This window comes from Thalassophryne amazonica, chromosome 12 (assembly GCF_902500255.1).
Source record: "Thalassophryne amazonica chromosome 12, fThaAma1.1, whole genome shotgun sequence".
In the NCBI taxonomy this organism is placed as follows: Eukaryota; Metazoa; Chordata; class Actinopteri; order Batrachoidiformes; family Batrachoididae; genus Thalassophryne; species Thalassophryne amazonica.
Genome location: NC_047114.1, coordinates 77,265,616 through 77,280,022, shown reverse-complemented (window position 1 = coordinate 77,280,022; position 14,407 = coordinate 77,265,616). Strand labels below are relative to the sequence as shown.

Genomic DNA, 14,407 nt, shown 5'->3' with positions numbered 1-14,407 from the left:
AAAACATTTCATGTTTTGTAGATTTTTTTCATAAAACCAATTGTTGTGACCCTGCCCTCTTATGTCAGAGACTCTATTGACATTTAAAAGCAGTTAACAGTCTAAACAAGGATACTCACCTTGTCACACTGGACATACAGATTTGTTCACCAATGTGGATCACATAGAAGGCTTGCAAGCACTTACAGCCTTTTTGAATAAGAGAACTTATGGAACCCTTCCCTTCATTCAGTGTATAAGAGAATTGGCAGAAACCGTGCTTTCAAAAAATATTTTTATATTTGAGCAAGTGTCCACCATATATAAACAATGTAAGGGCACAGCCATGGGAAGCAAGATGTCTCCAAACTTCAGCTCATTATACACTGTTAAACGGAACACTCCATTTTAATACAATAATTAAGTTAATGTAACTCAAACTTTGAAAAAAGTTATAGTCACTCATTGCCATTAATTAAACTAACTCAAAAATGAATTGTTGTCATAACAACTCAGTTCCTTTAAGTGCATTTAAATTTTGGGGGCATTTAAGTGTTGGTGATGTATTTCCAGTGCATTCCATTCACTTATTTTAATTGAGTTTATGTAATGGAGGCCAGCAGGTGTCGCTGTGCAGTTGTAGTTAGTAACCCTCACTCCTAACAGCTCAAAAGAATTCTCTGGTCACAAGGCCAGAGCCCTGAGTTTTAGCCTTCTGGTTAGAGTGTCAACAAGTAAACCAAACAATGTATCAAAAAATCTAATCCAAAATGTAATGCAAATTTTTTAGGCAGAAATTTGTCACTTTTTTGAAATTGAAAAACATAAACTCCAACATTACATTTGAAAAAATGAAAAAGATAAACTAAATTTACACAAGTTTAATTAACTATAAATTGTTAAGTTACTAAAACTTTAACAATTACATTTTTGAAAATTATTTTAAGTTGGCAAACTCAAATGGTTTAAGGCAAATGGTTTCCTCAAATGGTTTGAGTTCAACTAACTCACTGAGTTTTACAACACACTGAAAAAAGTGAAACATCAGCGCACTTCATTCAAAGTACTTATTTACATTGGTCGAATGGAAAATTGTGGTTTTCAGTTTAAATCTGCTGGAATCACTTTACAAAATCATAAATATACATTGTGAGAAAAAAATAGCTGTAACAAATTACATCAATTTTTTAAAGTTGATCCAAAGTATCATTTTTTTTCAGTGTATGTGGCCATGTTTGAAAATGATTTTGTGCTCAATCAGAGTAATCCATTCTATAGCCACATAAAACTTTGGAAAAGATATGTTAATGATGTTTTCATGATTTATGAGAGTTCAATTCAAAGTCTTATGAACTTCTATGAATTACTTAATAGAACTCATCAACACTTAAAGTTTATTTTGAGCCATAGTCAGTCACAGATAAGCTTCTTGGACATTTCAATCAGATGTGAGCAAAATACACTTATCATAGAGCTATATAGAAAAGACACTGATAAATGCTCCTTTTTGCATGCTGACTCTTTTCATCCCCTTCACCTGAAGAAAAGTTTACCAATTAGTCAATTCAACTAGGTCAGGAGGATTTGGACAAAACAAACTGACTATGTAAAACAAGTCGATGAACTGGAGTAGCGCTTCAAAAGGAGTGGCTGCAGGGAAGAGTGGATAAGAGGAGCAAGAGACAGATTTGACTCAATTACACAAGAGGATACAGAAGGATGACAAATGTGCCTAGATGCTATCTGAAATACTCAGCTCAGGGTAAGGATGTTGAATAAATCCTGAAGAAACACTGGCACGTTGTGAATACAGCTCCACAATTGAAAAACATTTTTAATGAAGCTCCGCAGGTGGTCTATAAACGGCCGCCTAACTTGAGACAAATGCTTGTCTACTCAGATCGGTTCCAATAAAAAAAAGACTAGTTTCCTGGATCCTCCACTGGGCAACTACCGCTGTGGCTCTTGCATGCAGTGCAATTTTACTTACAAATGCAAGACCTACACACACCCAATGTCTGGAAAGACATTCAAAATTAAAGGGACAATTACATGTGCAACAAATAATGTTATATATCTCTTAAAATGCCCCTGCATACTGGGTTATGTAGATAAAACATCATTAAAAACTCGAATAACAGCGCACAGATGCAGTATTCGGAACGAGGACTTAAGAAATCCTGTTGCTGCTCATTTTAAGGAAGCACAGCACCCTGTCTCCTCTCTAAAATACATTGGGATTGAGCATGTAAAACCCCCAAGAAGAGGAGGGGACATCAACAGGCTGCTCTTACAAAGAGAGCGCTTCCACATTTATATATTACAAAATTTAACGCCTTACGGCCTTAACGAGGACTATGATATTAAGCACTTTCTATAATTGTACTGAATATAGTGCAGCAAATAACTGAAACAATACTTCACATGGTGATACAAGCACCAAATCCAGCACAAAATCTCCTTAGACATTGCTCTTTTGAAAAAACGATGGGCCACTTGAATTTTTAATAGGCGGCCATGTAGGGGTCAATTGAAGAATTACACTGGGGTTAAAATATAAAAATGCTCCAATCATATCGAAAACTATACCACATTATTTGTCTGATCATAAAGATTCCAAAAAGGTATAGTTTGGACTATCTATGACTGAAGGTTATGGAGTTATGGGGTAAAAACCTTAAGAATGTTGACAAAGGTCAGTTTCAGTTTGTACAGGGGTCAAAAGTTAAAGTTGCTCCAATTTGAGTAAAAAATGGTGCAAATTGTTGATTGAGCTACTTGGATTAATAAATGGAATAGCTTTGACTGTGTTGAATGCTTGGTCTCTAACGTAAAGGTCAAATAATGTTGACGTCCTTTGAATTCTATGACTTGTGACATATGCGTGATAACTCAGCATGATACATGGTGCAAACTATTACTTTTTGAAACCCTATTAACTCAAGCAATAATTTGCATCACCTCTGAACAAAATTGGAGCAACTCTAACTTTTGATCCCTGTACAAACGGAAACTGAACTTTGTCACCATTCTTGTTGTTTTTACCCCATAACTCTATAGAATTCAGTCATAGATAGTCCAAACTATACATTTTTGGAATATTTACAATCAGGCAAATAATGTGGTATAATTTTCAATATGACTGGAGCATTTTTATATTTTGACCCTGATGCAATTCTTCAACTGACCCCTATGTGGCCGCCTATTGAAAATCCAAGTGGCCAGTCAGTTTTTTCAGAAGAGTAATATCTAAGGAGAATTTGTGCTGGATTTGGTGCTTGTATCACCATGTGAAGTATTGTTTCAGTTATTTGCTGTACTATATTCACTAAAATTGTATAAAGTGCTTAATATCATAGTCCTGGCTACCTTTGCCAAATTTGGTGCTTGTATCACCATTTGAAGGATTCCTCTGTAAATATTCTGTTATCTGCTGCACTAATATATCTTGAATGTTTTTAACTTTTCTACTTGATTTTTAATGTACTTTTTTAGAGACAAGATGTAAAAAACATTTTTTATGGTCATAATGGTCAGGTCTGACCATTGCTATGATGTATATTTATGTATATTTATTGATCGAAGTCTGCAGGACTTTACACAAATCCTTTAGGAAGCTACAACAAGTCTGTGGTCACAGTTCACAAACTGGGTACATGTATAGACTGTACCCTTCTGCAGCAGTGTCCAGCCATCTTCCTACAAGAACATTCATTATTAATTTTCACTTTACCACACTTCAGTTTTAGACAAACAAGCTCATAGTCACACAGATGTTTGCAAGTGTAAATGGGCGCCCACATGTATAAAAATAGAAAGTAGCAATGTCACTCATGTTGCGTTGTGCAACGCTTTGTGCATGATAGAACAAAGGGCCCTACTTACTACCATAGTGACTAGTACCACACAAAGGAACTAGGACCTTATCTAAGGTACAAGTACTGTGTATGTTTTCATCAGAGAAAATGTACAGCATTTTAGCAGAAGTCTAAGGGACATTTTTATTCATTGCATCAGAGGTACTTTGTAGATCAGCGTCAAAACCGGGTGGAACATGCAAAGGGCATAGACTTGTTAAGTTATGTGTAAGAAAGCAAGGGCTGTTTTACTTCTTGCTGCACTGCTGTTAGTTTTCACCAGCAAAACACAGCTGTTGACACACAAGAGCCCACATTTACACTGGACCTGTTTCTGGTGGGTGTTGGACTCTGCCAGGGCTGCCCCTTATCACAAATCCAGTTCATGATCTTTTTCAAGGGTGTCCAGTTTGGTGTCCTTGGAGTTGCATATCTGCTTTTTGCAGATGATGTGGTGCTGTTGGCTTCATCTGGCGGAGACCTCCCATGTGTGCTGAGGCAGAGTGTGAAGCAATTGGGATAAGAATCAACACCTCCAAATCTGAGACCATGGTCCTCTGTGGGAAAAGGGTGGATTGTCCCCTCTGGGTCAGGGGAGAGATATTGCCCCAAGTGGAAAAGTTGAAGTATCTCGCTCCAACTTACCACGAGTGGGGGTAAGCTGGAGCGAGAGATCAATAGATGGATTGTGGGCAAAGAACTATATAAATAGTTATTATAAATTATGACAGCTACAACCCCTGGCAATAATTATGGAATCACCGGCCTCGGAGGATGTTCATTCAGTTGTGTAATTTTGTAGAAAAAAAGCAGATCACAGACATGACACAAAACTAAAGTCATTTCAATTGGCAACTTTCTGGCTTTAAGAAACACTATAAGAAATCAGGAAAAAAATTGTGGCAGTCAGTAACGGTTACTTTTTTATACCAAGCAGAGGGAAAAAAAATATGGACTCACTCAATTCTGAGGAATAAATTATGGAATCACCCTGTAAATTTTCATCCCCAAAACTAACACCTGCATCAAATCAGATCTGCTCGTTAGTCTGCATCTAAAAGGAGTGATCACACCTTGGAGAGCTGTTGCACCAAGTGGACTGACATGAATCATGGCTCCAACACGAGAGATGTCAATTGAAACAAAGGAGAGGATTATCAAACTCTTAAAAGAAGGTAAATCATCACGCAATGTTGCAAAAGATGTTGGTTGTTCACAGTCATGTGACTAAACTCTGGACCAAATACAAACATGGGAAGGTTGTTAAAGGCAAACATACTGGTAGACCAAGGAAGACATCAAAGCGTCAAGACAGAAAACTTAAAGCAATATGTCTCAAAAATCGAAAATGCACAACAAAACAAATGAGGAACGAATGGGAGGAAACTGGAGTCAACGCCTGTGACCGAACTGTAAGAAACCGCCTAAAGGAAATGGGATTTACATACAGAAAAGCTAAACAAAAGCCATCATTAACACCTAAACAGAAAAAACAAGGTTACAATGGGCTAAGGAAAAGCAATCGTGGACTGTGGATGACTGGATGGAAGTGATATTCAGTGATGAATCTCAAATCTGCATTGGGCAAGGTGATGATGCTGGAACTTTTGTTTGGTGCCGTTCCAATGAGATTTATAAAGATGACTGCCTGAAGAGAACATGTAAACTTCCACAGTCATTGATGATATGGGGCTGCATGTCAGGTAAAGGCACTGGGGAGATGGCTGTCATTACATCATCAATAAATGCACAAGTTTACGTTGATATTTTGGACACTTTTCTTATCCCATCAATTGAAAGGATGTTTGGGATGATGAAATCATTTTTCAAGATGATAATGCATCTTGCCATAGAGCAAAAACTGTGAAAACATTCCTTGCAAAAAGACACATAGGGTCAATGTCATGGCCTGCAAATAGTCTGGATCTTAATCCAATTGAAATCTTTGGTGGAAGTTGAAGAAAATGGTCCATGACAAGGCTCCAACCTGCAAAGCTGATCTGGCAACAGCAATCAGAGAAAGTTGGAGCCAGATTGATGAAGAGTACTGTTTGTCACTCATTAAGTCCATGCCTCAGAGACTGCAAGCTGTTATAAAAGCCAGAGGTGGTGCAACAAAATACTAGTGATGTGTTGCAGCGTTCTTTTGTTTTTCATGATTCCATAATTTATTCCTCAGAATTAAGTGATTCCATATTTTTTCCTCTGCTTGGTCTAAAAAAGTAACCGTTACTGACTGCCACAATTTTTTTTTCCTGATTTCTTATAGTGTTTCTTAAAACCAGAAAGTTGCCATTTGAAATGACTTTAGTTTTGTGTCATGTCTGTGATCTACTTTTTTTCTTCAAAATTAAACAACTGAATGAACATCCTCCGAGGCCGGTGATTCCATAAGTTTTGCCAGGGGTTGTAATAATGAACTTGTGATTTTTCAGTATATAGACTTGTATCTAATAAACATGTGAACTCAGCATATGGATGCTTGGACACATGCTATGCCACTCCAATCTCAAAGGGCAAAACCGATATCTTTTTTTTCCCTCTTGGCTTTTCTTTTTCCTTCTTTCTGCTACACCCGCGTCCCCCAGTGTCCACTCAGGGACATCTGCCGGCTGTATGGGCCTTAGTTTTGGTGGCTCTCCGGTGGCAGGTGGCAGCTGGACCGAAGCATGTGGACTCAAAGCCCAAAGGAAAGAAAGAAAGAGGAGACAAATAGAAAGAAAAACTCAGGAACAGGGATGCAAAGAGGAAACAGAATAAGGATCATTGGTGCAGCTACATAAACGTGTATAAATCACTGCACTACAAATGTCCTAAAATCCTCTCACTCCTTAATTTGTCCAAATAAATAAATACTAAATACATCTGCCTTTCAATAATACAGCAGCAATGAGGAGTGTTCAGCTATGTGGGATGGAAGAAAACAGAGAAAAGAAAGTGGATTTTAGCAACTTTACAGGCATATGAGCTGCTGAAATCGCTCCAGTGTTTGTCCTTGACTATATTTGTCTGAAGTAGACCAGTGGCCTGTCTGCAACATGCCAGCAGCCAAGTGAAGGCCTCGTCTGAAGACTTTGGCAAAAACTCAGACTATGCTGTCAGGACGGGCTGTGATCCTCTACAGCTGCTGCAGTACTTACGTAACAAGCTAACATGTTAGAGTGTGTGTTTTGGCCACAGTATAGTGATTTCAGAATTTTGAAACAATGTTTAGCTGCTTAAAAGAAAGCAGACAAAGAACAAAAATTAACAGCAGAGTAAATATACGAGTATACAACAAGATCAATCAGAGATTGTAGACACTCGCTCCTGGTGACTATTCAATATTCTGAAGGCCTATAGGTCACATGGTCGAGGAGTTAGTGATTTTCTACAGCAACCGGGCTTCAAACATGCTCCAGCAGTAGAGCTGAAACAACTAATCGAGTTAATCGATTAAAATTGATCGTTAAAATAGTTGTCAACTAATTTAGTCATCGATTAGTTGCTAAATAACTTTGTTTTACTGCAAATGTTTCCTTTCTTCCATATAATCAACCGAGCTTTGCTTTGAATCTTGAACCAATGAAGGAATTAAGCTGCTGGCATTTCAGCATGTTTGTGCATTTGGTTTTTGTATAATAATTAATGGCTCAGCGTTTGTTGTCATGTAACCGCAGGGCTCTGATCGCTTCCTCTGTCTTTTATAATGATATAATGTTGAATTTATGTGCAGTTTTAAGCAGGAACAAGGTTATAATCCGTGAACTGCAGTTAATGACGCATGCGTAGTGAAGGCAGGACGGACTGATTTTTAGGGGGGACCGTTCAGTCTATGACACCGGTAACAGCGGCAGCATTTGGAGGAATGATGTGTAATCAGTCAAGTCCCACAACAACACACAAAGGATTATTATTATAATTATTATTTTTCCTTTACATCAGGGACCGTAACTTCTGTTTACAAATGGAGAAGCGGGAGATATTAATGGTCCAGTCCACGCCTGAGAGCTGTTGTGGGCTGCCCCACGAAAAAGGCACGTTATTGAGAAATGAATAAAAACTGTCTGGTGTGAAAAGGGACGATTCCCATTGCTTGTGTGCAACAAGAGTCCCGGTTAGCGACTTTAATCAGCAGAAAGGTGAGTCAAGATTGATATCTTTAAATGCTTTGATGAAGGTTGATGAATAACTGACTGGTCAAACTTGCGGTACGCTACTTTTATTTTACGAGTGAGACCATCTTACTGATTAAATGTGAATGAAGTTATTAAAAACAGGTGACTGTTATTTTGTGCTGAGGAGAAAAATGTGGCTAATTGCTTTAGGCCCTATAGGTACAGTCGGGCCTACGTCACTTCTGCGTAGTTACGGTCGCCATTTTGGGTCGACGCTGAAAACAAACTGTACACGCACTCACAACTATTGTTGATATGTAGTCGTCTTTACTGTTGTTTATTTGCAAAGGCCTGCCAATTTGGTCATGCCAAATGGCGTAGGTATGGTTAGCCATCCGGGTCCCTGATGTGCGCGCACATAGCAACACGCATAGTAACTAGCGAGCCGCTGAAAACAAACTGCTGTCGCGCTCATTTCCTACTTGACGTCCATCGCGCTCACATTGCATATCACTCAAAGTGCTACAAAACAACAGAAGTTCGCTGTGTTTTCACTTACTAAAAAATGGAGACCACGTTGCAATGCAGGTCACATGACCAATGTCCTGAATGTCTATCTTCCTCCATAGTCAACTAACCTGGCTAGTTAACATGTAGCTGGCTTAAAATGAGCACGTAGTGATATGTTGGGTGTAGCTAGCCAACTAAACTGGCTACATATATGCCAACCGTCACGGACTGGCCGAGACAGTCCCGGAATTTCACCCCCCTGTCCTGCGTCCCGGATTGGTGTGTGCGGGATGCCCATTAGTCCCACATGGGTGAGCTGAGCTGACTGTGACACATCAATTTCACCACTTTCCTCACTGTGCGGTAGCATTAGTCAGCTGGCTGCAGCAGGCAGCGCTGTCAAAGCGCAGCAGGACGGAGTTTTAAAACTGTTCGTTCGCGGATGACGGCCACAACCTTTGTGTCTCAGTCAGGTTAAACTTTACACCTTTGTCTTATTTCATTGGTTTGCTTTTGCATTTGTTCGATGAAAAAGTTGTCGCAAAGATCAGCAGTGAGCACTCTTTGGAATCTCAAAGCACGCTTCGATGTTTTAAATCAAAAGGTTTCGCCGGCTATATTGAAAACAAGAACGCGACTTTGGACTAAAACTACAATACCGAGTTATGGATTGATAACAAGGGATTTCAACTTCGGATATGGCATATTTCAAAGCAAAGATTGCAGCTGAAGCACTTTGGAATGTTTGAAGCTTTGATCCGAAGCTTTGATTCAAAGCTTGGCTCGCAGAGTGAATTCACAATGAGAATAAGCATGTTTCACAGTAGTTTCATCAAATGGTGAGTTTGAAAGTATTTCGATGGTTCAAATGTATTAGATGTGCTCCTCTATAGTCTAACAGAGTAAAACTGTGCACTGTGCACCGAGCAAAGCTGTTACACAACATTTCAAGTTAGAATAAACTGACTGTAATTAACCCAAAGCAGATTCATGAAAACAGCGACTTAAAACACAACCCCTGGCAAAAATTATGGAATCACCGGCCTCGGATGATGTTCATTCAGTTGTTTAATTTTGTAGAAAAAAAGCAGATCACAGACATGACACAAAACTAAAGTCATTTCAAATGGCAACTTTCTGGCTTTAAGAAACACTATAAGAAATCAGGAAAAATAATTGTGGCAGTCAGTAACGGTTACTTTTTTATACCAAGCAGAGGGAAAAAAATATGGAATCACTCAATTCTGAGGAAAAAATTATGGAATCATGAATGGCACCAAACAAAAGTTCCAGCATCATCACCTTGCCAAATGCAGATTCGAGATTCAACACTGAATATGACTTTCATCCAGTCATCCACAGTCCACGATTGCTTTTCCTTAGCCTATTGTAACCTTGTTTATTTCTGTTTAGGTGTTAATGATGGCTTTCGTTTAGCTTTTCTGTATGTAAATCCCATTTCCTTTAGGCGGTTTCTTACAGTTCAGTCACAGACGTTGACTCCAGTTTCCTCCCATTCGTTCATTTGTTTTGTTGTGCATTTTCGATTTTTGAGACATATTGCTTTAAGTTTTCTGTCTTGACGCTTTGATGTCTTCCTTGGTCTACCAGTATGTTTGCCTTTAACAACCTTCCCATGTTGTTTGTATTTGGTCGAGAGTTTAGACACAGCTGACTGTGAACAACCAACATCTTTTGCAACATTGCGTGATGATTTACCCTCTTAAGAGTTTGATAATCCTCTCCTTTGTTTCAATTGACATCTCTCGTGTTGGAGCCATGATTCATGTCAGTCCACTTGGTGCAACATCTCTCCAAGGTGTGATCACTCCTTTTTAGATGCAGACTAACGAGCAGATCTGATTTGATGCAGGTGTTAGTTTTGGGGATGAAAATTTACAGGGTGATTCCATAATTTATTCCACAGAATTGAGTGAGTCCATATTTTTTTCCCTCTGCTTGGTCTAAAAAAGTAACCGTTACTGACTGCCACAATTATTTTTCCTGATTTCTTATAGTGTTTCTTAAAACCAGAAAGTTGCCATTTGAAATTACTTTAGTTTTGTGTCATGTCTGTGATCTGCTTTTTTTCTACAAAATTAAACAACTGAATGAACATCCTCTGAGGCCGGTGATTCCATAATTATTGCCAGGGGTTGTATACATTCACTGTTAAACTTTACTGTGATTAAATCAGGCTAAAAAACTAGGGTTGGGACGATTAATGAAAATGATTAGTCACTGACAAGTCGAAGAGTAAATCTGACACTGAATTAATTGGGCACCGCAGTCTCGTTTGAGGGCGCGCGCTAAATGGGTGAAATACGATGCACGACGCAATTTCTCTACTTCTGGGGGTAAAAAAAACCACAGCATTTTCAATGGGTTTCTGGCCAAATTACACGCAAGCAAAGTGAAAATACAACGAAAAAGTGACGAAAGTGGACATGTGTTGCAGTTTGTTTATGACCCGGTGTCACAGACCGAATGGTCCCCCTAAAAATCGCCCCTTATGACGCGGTTCACGGATTAACACCTTATTCATGCTTCAAACTGCACTCCAGTCATCATCTGTCTCAGCGACAGATATCTGAAGCTTTTGTACAACAATCATTTCCACATCAATTCAGCATTATTTCATCATAAAAGGTGGCGGAAGCGATGTGAGCGCTGTGGTTAAACGAGCTGCTAGCTGATGCGTTCACTGCGTGTCGGACATTTCAAAGCATCATTTCTGCTTAACACGGCCTCGTTTCTGCTTAAAACTGACTTTAGAATGATTTAAGATGTTTTACCTTCATCATAATCATCTGATGGCTAGTAATCCCATTAATCCATTTGATTGCTTTGGGTGAAGAGACTCCATCGCAGACTTGCTGCTGTGGTTCAAACCGATGGATGCGCAAATGCAAAAGGTAGACAGATTTTTTTTTAGGGGCGGACCGTTTGGCCTGTGACACCGGAACACAAACAGGCAGTTTTGCAGGCGAGAGAACGCAGCTACTCTGGTTAGCTGTGTAGGCTAACACTTACCGACACGACCTCTCCCATCTGCCTCATCTTCTCTTCTCCACTGAGAACCGAAAAAAAAAACCTCTTCCCGACTGCATTGGTGACTGCAGCCAAAAACAGAACAGTACACCATTTTCCTGTGTGAACTTATGCTGTGTATATGTCACACAACAGAGTGGAGGTCCCCGTAAGTGGTCAAATCCGGTGATATCACACAGGATTCAAACGAGACTGCGGTGCCCTATTGTGCCCATTTCAAATCTTAATGGTGAAACTCAACTTATCAAATATAAGCACAAAATCACAAATACAAAAACACAGCATTAGCATGAAGACAATACCTGCATTCATTTAGGAATAGACAAAAACAAAAAGAGTCTCCAAAATGCAGGAACATACATATTTTAACTGTCATTTTTAACCCCCCTGGGAAATTTGTTTTGCCAGGCTGTGGTCTGGTTGCCAGGCTGTGGTCTGGTTGCCAGGCTGTGGTCTGGTTGCCAGGCTGTGGTCTCGTTGCCAGGCTGTGGTCTCGTTGCCAGGCTGTGGTGTGCCTGTGAGCATTTCCATGTCTGTGTCAGGTCTTTGTGTATGTCAGTGTTGTCCTATATGTTTAATAAGTTGGATGCTCTCTGTTACTGCAGCACAAATCTACCTACTACGGGTATCAATAAAGTAACCTGAACCTCGGCCTCCCCTAGTTACGCTTTGTGCCCTTAGTGCTCGCGGCCATGCGTGAGTGTCCCACACTGGTAAATTCAAATGTTGGCAGGTATGTGGTTTGAGAGCATGTACAAATAACAAAATGTTCACCCTGTTGAGCTGCTTCCCAGTTTGTGATTTTGTTAAATCACTTTAAGCCTGCAGCTGTGATTACAGACAATTCTTGATTAGACCCACAATGACAACATAACATCTGCGGCAGGTCACACAATATGTCATTACATCAGCAAGGCTTCAAATCAAATCAAATCAAATCAATTTTATTTATATAGCGCCAAATCACAACAAACAGTTGCCCCAAGGCGCTTTATATTGTAAGGCAAAGCCATACAATAATTACGGAAAAACCTCAACGGTCAAAATGAACCCCTGTGAGCAAGCACTTGGCGACAGTGGGAAGGAAAAACTCCATTTTAACAGGAAGAAACCTCCAGCAGAACCAGGCTCAGGGAGGGGCAGTCTTCTGCTGGGACTGGTTGGGGCTGAGGGAGAGAACCAGGAAAAAGACATGCTGTGGAGGGGAGCAGAGATCAATCACTAATGATTAAATGCAGAGTGGTGCTACAGAGCAAAAAGAGAAAGAAACAGTGCATCATGGGAACCCCCCAGCAGTCTAAGTCTATAGCAGCATAACTAAGGGATGGTTCAGGGTCACCTGATCCAGCCCTAACTATAAGCTTTAGCAAAAAGGAAAGTTTTAAGCCTAATCTTAAAAGTAGAGAGGGTGTCTGTCTCCCTGATCTGAATTGGGAGCTGGTTCCACAGGAGAGGAGCCTGAAAGCTGAAGGCTCTGCCTCCCATTCTACTCTTACAAACCCTAGAAACTACAAGTAAGCCTGCAGTCTGAGAGCGAAGCGCTCTATTGGGGTGATAAGGTACTATGAGGTCAATAAGATAAGATGGGACCTGATTATTCAAAACCTTATAAGTAAGAAGAATAATTTTAAATTCTCTTCTAGAATTAACAGGAAGCCAATGAAGAGAGGCCAATATGGGTGAGATATGCTCTCTCCTTCTAGTCCCTGTCAGTACTCTAGCTACAGCATTTTGAATTAACTGAAGGCTTTTCAGGGAACTTTTAGGACAACCTGATAATAATGAATTACAATAGTCCAGCCTAGAGGAAATAAATGCATGAATTAGTTTTTCAGCATCACTCTGAGACAAGACCTTTCTAATTTTAGAGATGTCCGTGTGTGTGTAAAGTCTGATGTTGCTAGGCAATTATGGACCATAAAACATGCGATTTTGCTGCATATAGTTGGTCTTTATGTTTTAAATGTATGTAAATGAATGTGTTTAAGAGTCACAGAGCCCTATCTTGAAGATCTGTAGCACAAATGCATTTGTGGACTTCCAAATCCACTTTGCTATTTACATAATGCATATTCAGAGTGCAAAGGCACAGGATCCAAATAGATTGTATTTCATCTCTTAATTAATCATGATGGTGGTTTGGGTGTAACATGAATTACACCAATCAGATTATCGTCAATGGTGGAGATAAGATCTGAGCACAAAACATCAAAGCACATTAGGGGAGGAACAGTTGTTCTTCATCCACTCTCAGCTCTTCTGGAACACCTCCTCCTCTCCCACCACCCAATCTCTTTCACAGAAACATTCGGAGCCTCAATTAGTCCGTTTTATTTTTGTGTCGAGCAGACAATAACACTCGCTGTAACATCCAAAGTGAACCTGAACTACACTACCAACAATGCTCTCTGCGTCAACCGGCCAGTCACGTTTTGCGCTTAATGATGACGTCATCAGCAAGCGACAGGCAGACAGTCTGCCACAAACACACAACAGAGGGACTAAAATCTTTGATTTTAGGGTTTACAAACGTTTACAAACTTTGCTGACTTTACCAGCAAACAAAATGCTATCGGACTGAAAGCTATCGGAACTAAATTTATCGGAAGATAATTGGTCCGATGACGGTTTTAAAACTCATCAGAAAAGCTAATCTGCTAGCAAAAACATTAGCTTTGATAATTATCGGTTATCAGATTAGCTGAACTGTGCCCACCACTGCATGTAATTGCTTGAATTTAGGTAGATATGTCGGTACCAGTCTTATTCAAACTATCGCCAACTTCTGTTTATCAAGCAGACACTGCATACTTGTTTCCAGGATTAAAAAAATAAAAAATACTGGTGCATTATAGTGCATGAACTTAATATGTGATGTTTTTATCTGTGGGTTAACCAGCAAACCTTGCGGCT

The 14,407-nt window shown here is 39.6% G+C and overlaps 1 protein-coding gene across 5 annotated transcripts in view; it reads right to left on the bottom strand.

The window, feature by feature from the left end:
* Positions 1-14,407, bottom strand: part of greb1l (GREB1 like retinoic acid receptor coactivator) — a 170,699-nt gene that overhangs the window by 62,487 nt on the left and 93,805 nt on the right. The gene's annotated exons all lie outside the window — the stretch shown is intronic.